The 12,652-nt window shown below is 51.7% G+C and overlaps 1 pseudogene; it reads right to left on the bottom strand.

The window, feature by feature from the left end:
- Window positions 1-11,640: 11,640 nt before the first annotated feature.
- LOC135035817 (5S ribosomal RNA) lies at window positions 11,641-11,758 on the bottom strand (annotated as a pseudogene).
- Window positions 11,759-12,652: the final 894 nt, after the last annotated feature.

Here is a 12,652-nt window from a genome sequence, read left to right as displayed (position 1 = left end):
GTGTCCTGCGGACTGTCCCTGCTTTCTGTTCCCGCCATACATGTCCACTTGTGGATCCAGCCGGCGCTGTCCTGCGTCATTCTGCACAGTGTATGTACATTACTGACACATGCTCCTCAGGGAAACATCCATCATTATAGCCGGATACAGAGCACTGACGGGGATTCTGTATAACTAACCGCTAACTGACATCGCTGGTCGCCACACTGACAGATTGTCCTGCCGGAGACATAGTCATTCTTCTAACGCGGCTCTATGTCATTTACTCTCTGCCGCTTCTCTTTTCTATCATGTTCAAACAATTATCATTATTATTATTATTATTATTACAAAACAATATAATTATTTTTTATTACCAGTTATTTATACAGCGCACACAGATTCCACAGTAACCTGCAGCTGTCTATTTGCACACTGCAGGGGATTAGAGCGGCAGCTGTCTATGTGCACACTGCAGGGGATTAGAGCGGCAGCTGTCTATGTGCACACTGCAGGGGATTAGAGCGGCAGCTGTCTATGTGCACACTGCAGAGGATTAGAGCGGCAGCTGTCTATGTGCACACTGCAGAGGATTAGAGCGGCAGCTGTCTATGTGCACACTGCAGGGGATTAGAGCGGCAGCTGTCTATTTGCACACTGCAGGGGATTAGAGCGGCAGCTGTCTATGTCACACTGCAGGGGATTAGAGCGGCAGCTGTCTATTTGCACAGCGCAGGGGATTAGAGCGGCAGCTATCTATTTGCACAGTGCAGAGGATTAGAGCGGCAGCTGTCTATTTGCACACTGCAGGGGATTAGAGCGGCAGCTGTCTATTTGCACACAGCAGGGGATTAGAGCGGCAGCTGTCTTTTTGCACACTGCAGGGGATTAGAGATGTAACCGTCTATTTGCACACTGCAGGGGATTAGAGCTGCAGCTGTTTATTTGCACACTGCAGGGGATTAGAGCGGCAGCTGTCTATTTGCACACTTCAGGAGATTAGAGCGGCAGCTGTCTATTTGCACACTGCAGGGGATTAGAGATGTAACCGTCTATTTGCACACTGCAGGGGATTAGAGCTGCAGCTATCTATTTGCACACTGCATGGGATTAGAGATGTAACCGTCTATTTGCACACTGCAGGGGATTAGAGATGCAGCCGTCTATTTGCACACGGCGGGGGATTAGAGCATCAGATGTCTATTTGCACACTGCAGGGGATTAGAGCGGCATCTGTCTATTTGCACACTGCAGGGGATTAGAGCGTCAGATGTCTGTTTGCACACTGCAGGGGATTAGAGCGGCAACTGTCTATTTGCACACTGCAGGGGATTAGAGCGTCAGCTGTCTATTTGCACACTGCAGGGGATTAGAGCTGCAGCTGTCTATTTGCACACTGCATGGGATTAGAGATGTAACCGTCTATTTGCACACTGCAGGGGATTAGAGATGCAGCCGTCTATTTGCACACGGCAGGGGATTAGAGCATCAGATGTCTATTTGCACACTGCAGAGGATTAGAGCGACAGCTGTCTATTTGCACACCGAAGGGGATTAAAGCATCAGATGTCTGCACACTGCAGGGGATTAGAGCGGCAACTGTCTATTTGCACACTGCAGGGGATTAGAGCAACAGCTGTCTATTTGCACTCTGCAGGGGATTAGAGCGCCGGCTGTCTATTTGCACACTGCAGGGGATTAGAGCGGCAGCTGTCTATTTGCACACTGCAGGGGATTAAAGCATCAGATGTCTGTTTGCACACTGCAGGGGATTAGAGCGGCAGCTGTCTATTTGCACACTGCAGGGGATTAAAGCAACAGCTGTCTATTTGCACTCTGCAGGGGATTAGAGCGCCTGCTGTCTATTTGCACACTGCATGGGATTAGAGCGGCAGCTGTCTATTTGCACACTGCAGGGGATTAGAGTGGCAGCTGTCTATTGGTACACTGCAGGGGATTAGAGCTGCAGCTGTCTATTTGCACACTGCAGGGGATTAGAGCGGCAGCTGTCTATTTGCACCCTGCAGGGGATTAGAGCATCAGCTGTCTATTTGCACACTGCAGGGGATTAGAGCGGCAGCGGTCTATTTGCACCATAGTTGCCGACTTTTGGGCTGCTCTCTCCGGGAGAAAGCAGCCAGTCGGCTCAGCAGGGGGGCGGGCAGTGAGCTGATGTGAGGAGGGGGGGGGGGGGGGGGGGGCGGAGGCGACACGGGGGCGGACCAGAGGAGGGATGGGGGCGTGGCTGCTGGATCGCGTCATGCAAGCCACGCCCCCCACTGTGTAATGCCGCAATTACCGGCATTATACAGTGTGGGGCGTGGCTTGCATGACGCGATTCAACAAGAATCGCGTCATTGCCTGCCCGGACCGCCCACTTCACTCGCTAAGTGGGCAGCCAGACATGGGGGGACCCCTGTAATCGGGAGACTTGCCTGCTCTTCTGGGGGGGCGGGAGGGTCACCCGATTTTCGGGAGCCTCCCGGCCATTCCGGGAGGGTAGGCAAGTATGATTTGCACACTGCAGGGTATTAGAGCTACAGCTGTCTATTTGCACAGTGCAGGGGACTAGAGCGTCAGCTGTCTATTTGCACACTGCAGGGTATTAGAGCGGCAGCTGTCTATTTGCACACTGCAGAGGATTAGAGCGTCAGCTGTCTATTTGCACACTGCAGAGGATTAGAGCGGCAGCTGTCTATTTGCACACTGCAGGGGATTAGAGCGGCAGCTGTCTATTTGCACATTGAAGGGGATTAGAGCATCAGCTGTCTATTTGCACACTGCAGAGGATTAGAGCGGCAGCTATCTATTTGCACACTGCAGGGGATTAGAGCGTCAACTGTCTATTTGCACACTGCAGGGGATTAGAGCGTCAGCTGTCTATTTGCACACTGCAGGGGATTAGAGCGTCAGCTGTCTATTTGCACACTGCAGGGGATTAGAGCGGCAGCTGTCTATTTGCACACTGCAGAGGATTAGAGCGGCAGCTATCTATTTGCACACTGCAGGGGATTAGAGCGTCAGCTGTCTATTTGCACACTGCAGGGGATTAGAGCGTCAGCTGTCTATTTGCACACTGCAGAGGATTAGAGCGGCAGCTGTCTATTTGCACACTGCAGAGGATTAGAGCGGCAGCTGTCTATTTGCACACTGCAGAGGATTAGAGCGGCAGCTATCTATTTGCACACTGCAGGGGATTAGAGCATCAGCTGTCTATTTGCACACTGCAGGGGATTAGAGCGGCAGCTGTCTATTTGCACAGTGCAGGGGATTAGAGCGGCAGCTGTCTATTTGCACACTGCAGAGGATTAGAGCGGCAGCTATCTATTTGCACACTGCAGGGGATTAGAGCGGCAGCTGTCTATTTGCACACTGCAGAGGATTAGAGCGGCAGCTATCTATTTGCACACTGCAGGGGATTAGAGCGTCAGCTGTCTATTTGCACACTGCAGGGGATTAGAGCGGCAGCTGTCTATTTGCACATTGAAGGGGATTAGAGCATCAGCTGTCTATTTGCACACTGCAGGGGATTAGAGCGGCAGCTGTCTATTTGCACACTGCAGAGGATTAGAGCGGCAGCTGTCTATTTGCACACCGAAGGGGATTAAAGCATCAGATGTCTGCACACTGCAGGGGATTAGAGCGGCAGCTATCTATTTGCACACTGCAGGGGATTAGAGCGTCAGCTGTCTATTTGCACACTGCAGGGGATTAGAGCGTCAGCTGTCTATTTGCACACTGCAGAGGATTAGAGCGGCAGCTGTCTATTTGCACACTGCAGAGGATTAGAGCGGCAGCTGTCTATTTGCACACTGCAGAGGATTAGAGCGGCAGCTATCTATTTGCACACTGCAGGGGATTAGAGCGTCAGCTGTCTATTTGCACACTGCAGGGGATTAGAGCGGCAGCTGTCTATTTGCACAGTGCAGGGGATTAGAGCGGCAGCTGTCTATTTGCACACTGCAGAGGATTAGAGCGGCAGCTATCTATTTGCACACTGCAGGGGATTAGAGCGGCAGCTGTCTATTTGCACACTGCAGAGGATTAGAGCGGCAGCTATCTATTTGCACACTGCAGGGGATTAGAGCGTCAGCTGTCTATTTGCACACTGCAGGGGATTAGAGCGGCAGCTGTCTATTTGCACATTGAAGGGGATTAGAGCATCAGCTGTCTATTTGCACACTGCAGGGGATTAGAGCGGCAGCTGTCTATTTGCACACTGCAGAGGATTAGAGCGGCAGCTGTCTATTTGCACACTGCAGGGGATTAGAGCGTCAGCTGTCTATTTGCACACTGCAGGGGATTAGAGCGGCAGCTGTCTATTTGCACACTGCAGGGGATTAGAGCGGCAGCTGTCTATTTGCACACTGCAGGGGATTAGAGCGGCAGCTATCTATTTGCACACTGCAGGGGATTAGAGCGGCAGCTGTCTATTTACACACTGCAGGGGATTAGAGCGGCAGCTGTCTATTTGCACAGTGCAGGGGATTAGAGCGGCAGCTGTCTATTTGCACACTGCAGGGGATTAGAGCGGCAGCTGTCTATTTGCACAGTGCAGGGGATTAGAGCGGCAGCTGTCTCAGTAGACAGTTTATTGGCTCCGGATTGGCATATCTTTGCAGTAGTGTCCACCTCTAGATTGGGCCCGCAGTGTAGTAGGGATGATGGATAATACAGTATAAGGATGTATACGTATTGTGCAGAGCACACAGCACTGACGCTGATGAAGTGAGGATTATCAGTACAGTAGCATGTATATATAGATGGCGAGAGTATATAGTGTCCCTGTGAGTTATGTCTCTCTGTGTGAGTGTTTCCTCGCTGTACACTTACCCGTCTGTTTACACGTTACATTGATGACATAACCTGTGTGATCTCCAGCACAGAGGCCTCCTACAATGGAGCGGAATGACATTATGTGAGTGATGTAATATATATGCCCCGGTATATACTGCTCCCATACATTTATTATTTCTGTTTTTGTCATGTACCACACACATTTACCAACACTGTACTTTTCCCTGATCTCCTCCTGCACTGCTGCTGTCCTGTCTCCATCTTACAGTCTCTACTCCTTTTCCATTTTCCTCACCTGTACTAAGGCCCTCATTCCGAGTTGATCGCTCGCTAGCTGCTTTTAGCAGCAGTGCACACGCCAAGCCGCCGCCCTCTGGGAGTGTATTTTAGCTTAGCAGAATAGCGAACGAAAGGATCGCAGCGCTGCTACAACAAAAGATTGTGCAGTTTCTGAGCAGCTCGAGACTTACTCCTAGCTAGCGATTACTGCAGTCTGTTTAGTTCCTGTTTCGACGTCACAAACACGCCCTGCGTTCGGCCAGCCACTCCCCTGTTTCCCCAGCCACGCCTGCGTTTTTATCTGACACGCCTGCGTTTTTACACACACTCCCCGAAAACGGTCAGTTACCTCCCAGAAACACCCCCTTCCTGTCAATCACTCTGCGGCCAGCAGTGCGACTGAAAAGCGTTGCAAGAGCTTGTGTAAAACTGCATCGGCTTTTGTGAAAGTACATCGCGCGTGCGCACTGCGCCCCATACGCATGCGCAGAAATGCCGATTTTTAGTCTGATCGCTGCGCTGCGATCAACTCGGAATGAGGGCCTATGTCCAGGTTTTCAACAACCCTCCCCATCACTCCTTCTGTACCTAGGGGCTCATTCTGAGTTGATCGTCGCTGTCACTGGCCGCAGCGGCTGCGTGAGTCATCACGCAGCCGCCGCGGCCCGCCACCCCAACGGTCCGGCCACGCCTGCGTTGGCCGGACCACTCCCCCTAAACGGCTGCTTAACGCCGCCGTCAAGCCCCCTCCCACCCTGCGACCGCGTCTGCCTGTCAATTAGGCAGAGGCGATCACTACTGAACGACGGCCTTCAGCCGTCCGGCATGAGCTGGCGCACTGCGGCGTCGGCACATGTGCAATTACGGCCCGAGCGATGCGCTGCGATAAACTGCACTGAGCGATCGGGTCGGAATGACCCGCCTAATACTTTATTTTGCGCTTTCCTCCCACCGCTATCCTTCCCCCTAGTCTCCTACATCTCCTGCTCTATTTCCTTCCTGTCACCCCACTTTCAGTCACCTCTGCCCCACCATGGTTCTATTACCCCACCACTCAGCCCTGCATCTCCCCACACCCCATCCACATCACACTGACCTACCCCCTGCCCCCCTCCTGCAGTCTCCCCTCCTAGCTCAGGCACCCGTACCATCACTACTCTCTCATCATCCCTGCCCTCAGCATTACTCACCTCATCGCTACAGCAACCCTGATAATCTCATTCACATCTCTCCCACAAACTCATACCCCCTATCCTGTGCCCTCTGTAATGCCAGATCTGTCTGTAACACACTGGTCCCCACCCCTGACCTTTTCATCTCCAACCCTCTGCACCTACTAGCCATTACTGACACCTGGATTACCCCCCCTCTGACACCACTTCTCCTCCCGCTCTCTCTACACCTACTAGCCATTACTGACACCTGGATTACCCCCCTCTGACACCGCTTCTCCTGCCGCTCTCTCTACACCTACTAGCCATTACAGACACCTGGATTACCCCCCTTCTGACACTGCTTCTCCTGCCGCTCTCTCTGCACCTACTAGCCATTACTGACACCTGGATTACCCCCCCCCCCCCCCCCTCTGACACCACTTCTCCTCCCGCTCTCTCTACATCTACTAGCCATTACTGACACCTGGATTACCCCCCCTCTGACACCGCTTCTCCTGCCGCTCTCTCTACACCTACTAGCCATTACTGACACCTGGATTACCCCCCCTCTGACACTGCTTCTCCTGCCGCTCTCTCTGCACCTACTAGCCATTACTGATACCTGGATTACCCCCCCTCTGACACCGCTTCTCCTGCCGCTCTCTCTGCACCTACTAGCCATTACTGACACCTGGATTACCCCCCCTCTGACACCGCTTCTCCTGCCGCTATCTCTGCATTTACTAGTCATTACTGACACCTGGATTACCCCCCCCCCCCCGACACCGCTTCTCCTGCCGCTCCCTCTGCACCTACTAGCCATTACTGACACCTGGATTACCCCCCTCTGACACCGCTTCTCCTGCCGCTCTCTCTGCACCTACTAGCCATTACTGACACCTGGATTACCCCCCCTCTGACACCGCTTCTCCTGCCGCTCTCTCTGCACCTGCTAGCCATTACTGACACCTGGATTACCCCCCTCTGACACCGCTTCTCCTGCCGCTCTCTCTGCACCTACTAGTCATTACTGACACCTGCATTACTCCCCCCCCCCTGACACCGCTTCTCCTGCCATTCTCTCTGCACCTGCTAGCCATTACTGACACCTGGATTACCCCCCTCTGACACCGCTTCTCCTGCCGCTCTCTCTGCACCTACTAGCCATTACTGACACCTGGATTACCCCCCCTCTGACACCGCTTCTCCTGCCGCTCTCTCTGCATTTACCAGTTATTACTGACACCTGGATTACCCCCCCCCCCCTGACACCGCTTCTCCTGCCGCTCCCTCTGCACCTACTAGCCATTACTGACACCTGGATTACCCCCCTCTGACACCGCTTCTCCTGCCGCTCTCTCTGCACCTACTAGCCATTACTGACACCTGGATTACCCCTACCTCTGACACCGCTTCTCCTGCCGCTCTCTCTGCACCTACTAGCCATTACTGACACCTGGATTACCCCCCCCCCCGACACCGCTTCTCCTGCCGCTCTCTCTGCACCTACTAGTCATTACTGACACCTGGATTACCCCCCCCCCTGACACCGCTTCTCCTGCCGCTCTCTCTGCACCTGCTAGCCATTACTGACACCTGGATTACCCCCCTCTGACACCGCTTCTCCTGCCGCTCTCTCTGCACCTACTAGTCATTACTGACACCTGGATTACCCCCCCCCCCCCCCCGACACCGCTTCTCCTGCCGCTCTCTCTGCACCTGCTAGCCATTACTGACACCTGGATTACCCCCCTCTGACACCGCTTCTCCTGCCGCTCTCTCTGCACCTACTAGCCATTACTGACACCTGGATTACCCCCCTCTGACACCGCTTCTCCTGCCGCTCTCTCTGCACTTACTAGCCATTACTGACACCTGGATTACCCCCTCTGACACCGCTTCTCCTGCCGCTCTCTCTGCACCTACTAGCCATTACTGACACCTGGATTACCCCCTTCTGACACCGCTTCTCCTGCCGCTCTCTCTGCACCTACTAGCCATTACTGACACCTGGATTACCCCCCTCTGACACCGCTTCTCCTGCCGCTCTCTCTGCACCTACTAGCCATTACTGACACCTGGATTACCCCCCTCTGACACAGCTTCTCCTGCCGCTCTCTCTGCACCTACTAGCCATTACAGACACCTGGATTACCCCCTTCCCCTCTGACATCGCTTCTCCTGCCGCTCTCTCTGCACCTACTAGCCATTACTGACACCTGGATTACCCCCCTCTAACACCGCTTCTCCTGCCGCTCTCTCTGCACCTACTAGTCATTACTGACACCTGGATTACCCCCCCTCTGACACCGCTTCTCCTGCCGCTCTCTCTGCACCTACTAGCCATTACTGACACCTGGATTACCCCCCTCTGACACCGCTTCTCGTGCCGCTCTCTCTGCAACCTACTAGCCATTACTGACACCTGGATTACCCCCCCCTCTGACACTACTTCTGCTGCCGCTCTCTCTGCACCTACTAGCCATTACTGACACCTGGATTACCACCCTCTGACACCGCTTCTCCTGCCGCTCTCTCTGCACCTACTAGCCATTACTGACACCTGGATTACCCCCCCTCTGACACTACTTCTGCTGCCCGCTCTCTCTGCACCTACTAGCCATTACTGACACCTGGATTACCCCCCTCTGACACCGCTTCTCCTGCGCTCTCTCTGCACCTACTAGCCATTACTGACACCTGGATTATCCCCCTCTGACACCGCTTCTCCTGCCGCTCTCTCTCTGCACCTACTAGCCATTACTGACACCTGGATTACCCCCCTCTGACACCGCTTCTCCTGCCGCTCTCTCTGCACCTACTAGCCATTACTGACACCTGGATTACCCCCCCTCTGACACCGCTTCTCCTGCCGCTCTCTCTGCACCTACTAGCCATTACTGACACCTGGATTACCCCCCTCTGACACAGCTTCTCCTGCCGCTCTCTCTGCACCTACTAGCCATTACTGACATCTGGATTACCCCCCCTCTGACACTACTTCTGCTGCCGCTCTCTCTGCACCTACTAGCCATTACTGACACCTGGATTACCCCCCTCTGACACCACTTCTCCTGCCGCTCTCTCTGCACCTACTAGCCATTACTGACACCTGGATTACCCCCCTCTGACACCGCTTCTCCTGCCGCTCTCTCTGCACCTACTAGCCATTACTGACACCTGGATTAACCCCCTCTGACACCGCTTCTCCTGCCGCTCTCTCTGCACCTACTAGCCATTACTGACACCTGGATTACCCCCCCCCCCCTCTGACACTACTTCTGCTGCCGCTCTCTCTGCACCTACTAGCCATTACTGACACCTGGATTACCCCCCTCTGACACCGCTTCTCCTGCCGCTCTCTCTGCACCTACTAGCCATTACTGACACCTGGATTATCCCCCTCTGACACCGCTTCTCCTGCCGCTCTCTCTGCACCTACTAGCCATTACTGACACCTGGATTACCCCCCTCTGACACCAGCTTCTCCTGCCGCTCTCTCTGCACCTACTAGCCATTACTGACACCTGGATTACCCCCCTCTGACACCGCTTCTCCTGCCGCTCTCTCTGCACCTACTAGCCATTACTGACACCTGGATTACCCCCCTCTGACACAGCTTCTCCTGCCGCTCTCTCTGCACCTACTAGACATTACTGACATCTGGATTACCCCCCCTCTGACACTACTTCTGCTGCCGCTCTCTCTGCACCTACTAGCCATTACTGACACCTGGATTACCCCCCTCTGACACCACTTCTCCTGCCGCTCTCTCTGCACCTACTAGCCATTACTGACACCTGGATTACCCCCCTCTGACACCGCTTCTCCTGCCGCTCTCTCTGCACCTACTAGCCATTACTGACACCTGGATTAACCCCCTCTGACACCGCTTCTCCTGCCGCTCTCTCTGCACCTACTAGCCATTACTGACACCTGGATTACCCCCCCCCCCTCTGACACTACTTCTGCTGCCGCTCTCTCTGCTGGGGACCTCACATTCTCACACACACCCCGACCTGGGGGTCGCCATGGGGTGGTGTTGGGGTCCTTTTACCTTCTAGTTACTCCTACCAACTCATACCACCAGAACCATCCCTTACATTCTCTACATTTGAGGTCCATGCCATACGCCTCTTCCAACCAGTCCATCTTAGAGTAGCTGTCTTTTACCGCCCCCCTGGCACTGCTTCCAAATTCATCGACAACTTTGCTTCCCGGCTTCCTCACTTCCTCTCTTCTGACATTCCTTCCATTATCCTAGGTGATTTCACCATCCCAGTCGATACATATTTGCTTGGTCTCTCCCAGTGGACCTCCTCACCCCTCCCATGTGAATTGGAGCTCACTGGATCTGGTCTTCACTCACCGTTGTGATATTTCTAATTTCTCCAACTCCCCCATTTCCCCTCTCTGACCACCACCTGCTCTCCTTTACCTATCCCTCTCTGCTTCCCCATCTCTCCCTCCTAAGGCTACCATCACTAAGCGTAACATTGAGGCTATTGACACCTCATCCCTGTCCTCCCTGCTCAACTCACTTCTCTCTCTCTCTCATGCCCTGAACAAGCCACCTCCATATACAATGCTTCCCGTACTTCTGCTATTGACTCTGGGGTCATTCCGAGTTGATCACTCGCTGACGTTTTTCGCAGTGCAGCGATCAGGTCTCTACTACGCATGCGTATGCACCGCAGTGCACAGGCGCGTCGTACGGGTACACAGCGGATCGTTGCTGAGCTATGGATTTAACGAAGAATCCATTCGCATGGGTGATCGCAAGGAGACTGACAGGAAGAAGGCGTTTGTGGGGGGCAACTGACCGTTTTCTGGGAGTGTTTGGGAAAAACGCAGGCGTGTCCAAGCATTTATGTATTGGGGGTATACCGCACTGGAGAATGGTAAGGTATCTAATAGATATTGTTAGAACCAAAATACATAATACAACGAGAAAATCTGAGTTTTCTAATGTTATCTTGAGTTTGGTGGTGCACCCTGAGTCAGTGGTAAGACATACAACAAAAGGGAGAGAAGAAGACTCTTTTGTGGGTGCACTCTTGTATGTTTAAGAGGTCTCAGAAGAGACAAAAAAGTAAAGATTATAAATGAATTTTTAAATATAACTTTTATTAACAATAATTGATAAAATAGTAGAGTTTACTGTAAAAAATTGGAGGTAGGGGTGGGGGGAAGGGTGGGGGGGGAGTTGGGGAAAAGAAAGGGGGGAACACAGAACGAATTAATTACAGTGTAAATACTGAATATTGTTCTGGAATGCCTGGGTGCGATAATAACAGCTGGAGACCCTGAAAATTGAAGCGTTTTTATTCTCTCATGAGCGATGATGAGGAGACAGATGGGATGATTAAAGATGGAATGAGCAAGATGAATCTGCTGTCAGTGTTAGACGCTGAGCAAAACCGTCCAGGAATTTCTACTAAACTGAGTATCCTCGAGAGTCTCCCACTCGAGTACTGACCCAGCCCTACACTGCTTAGCTTCCAAGATCGGAAGGATTCGGGCGTTACCAGTGTGGTATGATAGTAGAAAAAATATTAGATATCGAGGGCTCGAGAATCACTGATGAGAGTTCACGAAAATGGAGAAATAAGAGAAAAGAAAAGACAAGAGAATGGGTGGAGGAGGAAAATAGGGGATCTGCTGCCACCGTTAGACCGGGATAATTACCCCTGAATCAGTGGTGAGAGTCCTGAAGATAGTATAAAGTGAGGAAAAGGAAACGATACTGATAGGTAAAAATTTTTTTTTGAGATTGGTTGATAGACAATGGGCCTGCTTGATTGCAGGATGCTGATAGTACCTATGATAAAGGTACTAGGTGTGATAAAAAGCAATTTGTACACAATTAGCAGTCAAATAAATTGATTAGACCCATACATCACCATCAATTTGCTACTATCAGATTATTACAATTATACCAAAATGGTATCAGGTGGAAAAAGAAGGAGAAAATGAACAACAATTTCTTATTTGTGTTCCGCTGTATGCAGAGCTGCAGAAATACTATATAATATGATTGCAAGATGCTGATAGTACCTATGATAAAGGTACTTGGTGTGATAAAGAGCAATTGTACACAATTAGCAGATAATTAAATTGATTGGAACCATGCATCACCATCAATTTGATGCTGACAGATTATTGCACATTGTACCAAAATGGTATCAGGTGAAAAGAGAAAGAGATAATGAACAACAGTTGATTATACAGAGCTGCAGCAATGCTATATAATACGCAGTATAGAGGATAGTGATAAATTGCTCAGCCAAATGATTAGATCAATATTAATGACTGAAAATAAAGGTTTAAACAGTATCCTATGTGGTATTAAGCCGCTAAATGCCGACTATCTGTAAAACGGGTACTTGCAAAAAACAGCTTGATGAATGCTATTATCAAATATAAATATGCAAAAAGATGCT

This window comes from Pseudophryne corroboree, unplaced genomic scaffold (genome assembly GCF_028390025.1).
Source record: "Pseudophryne corroboree isolate aPseCor3 unplaced genomic scaffold, aPseCor3.hap2 scaffold_612, whole genome shotgun sequence".
NCBI lineage: Eukaryota > Metazoa > Chordata > Amphibia > Anura > Myobatrachidae > Pseudophryne > Pseudophryne corroboree.
This window is presented reverse-complemented; position numbering and strand designations above follow the sequence as displayed.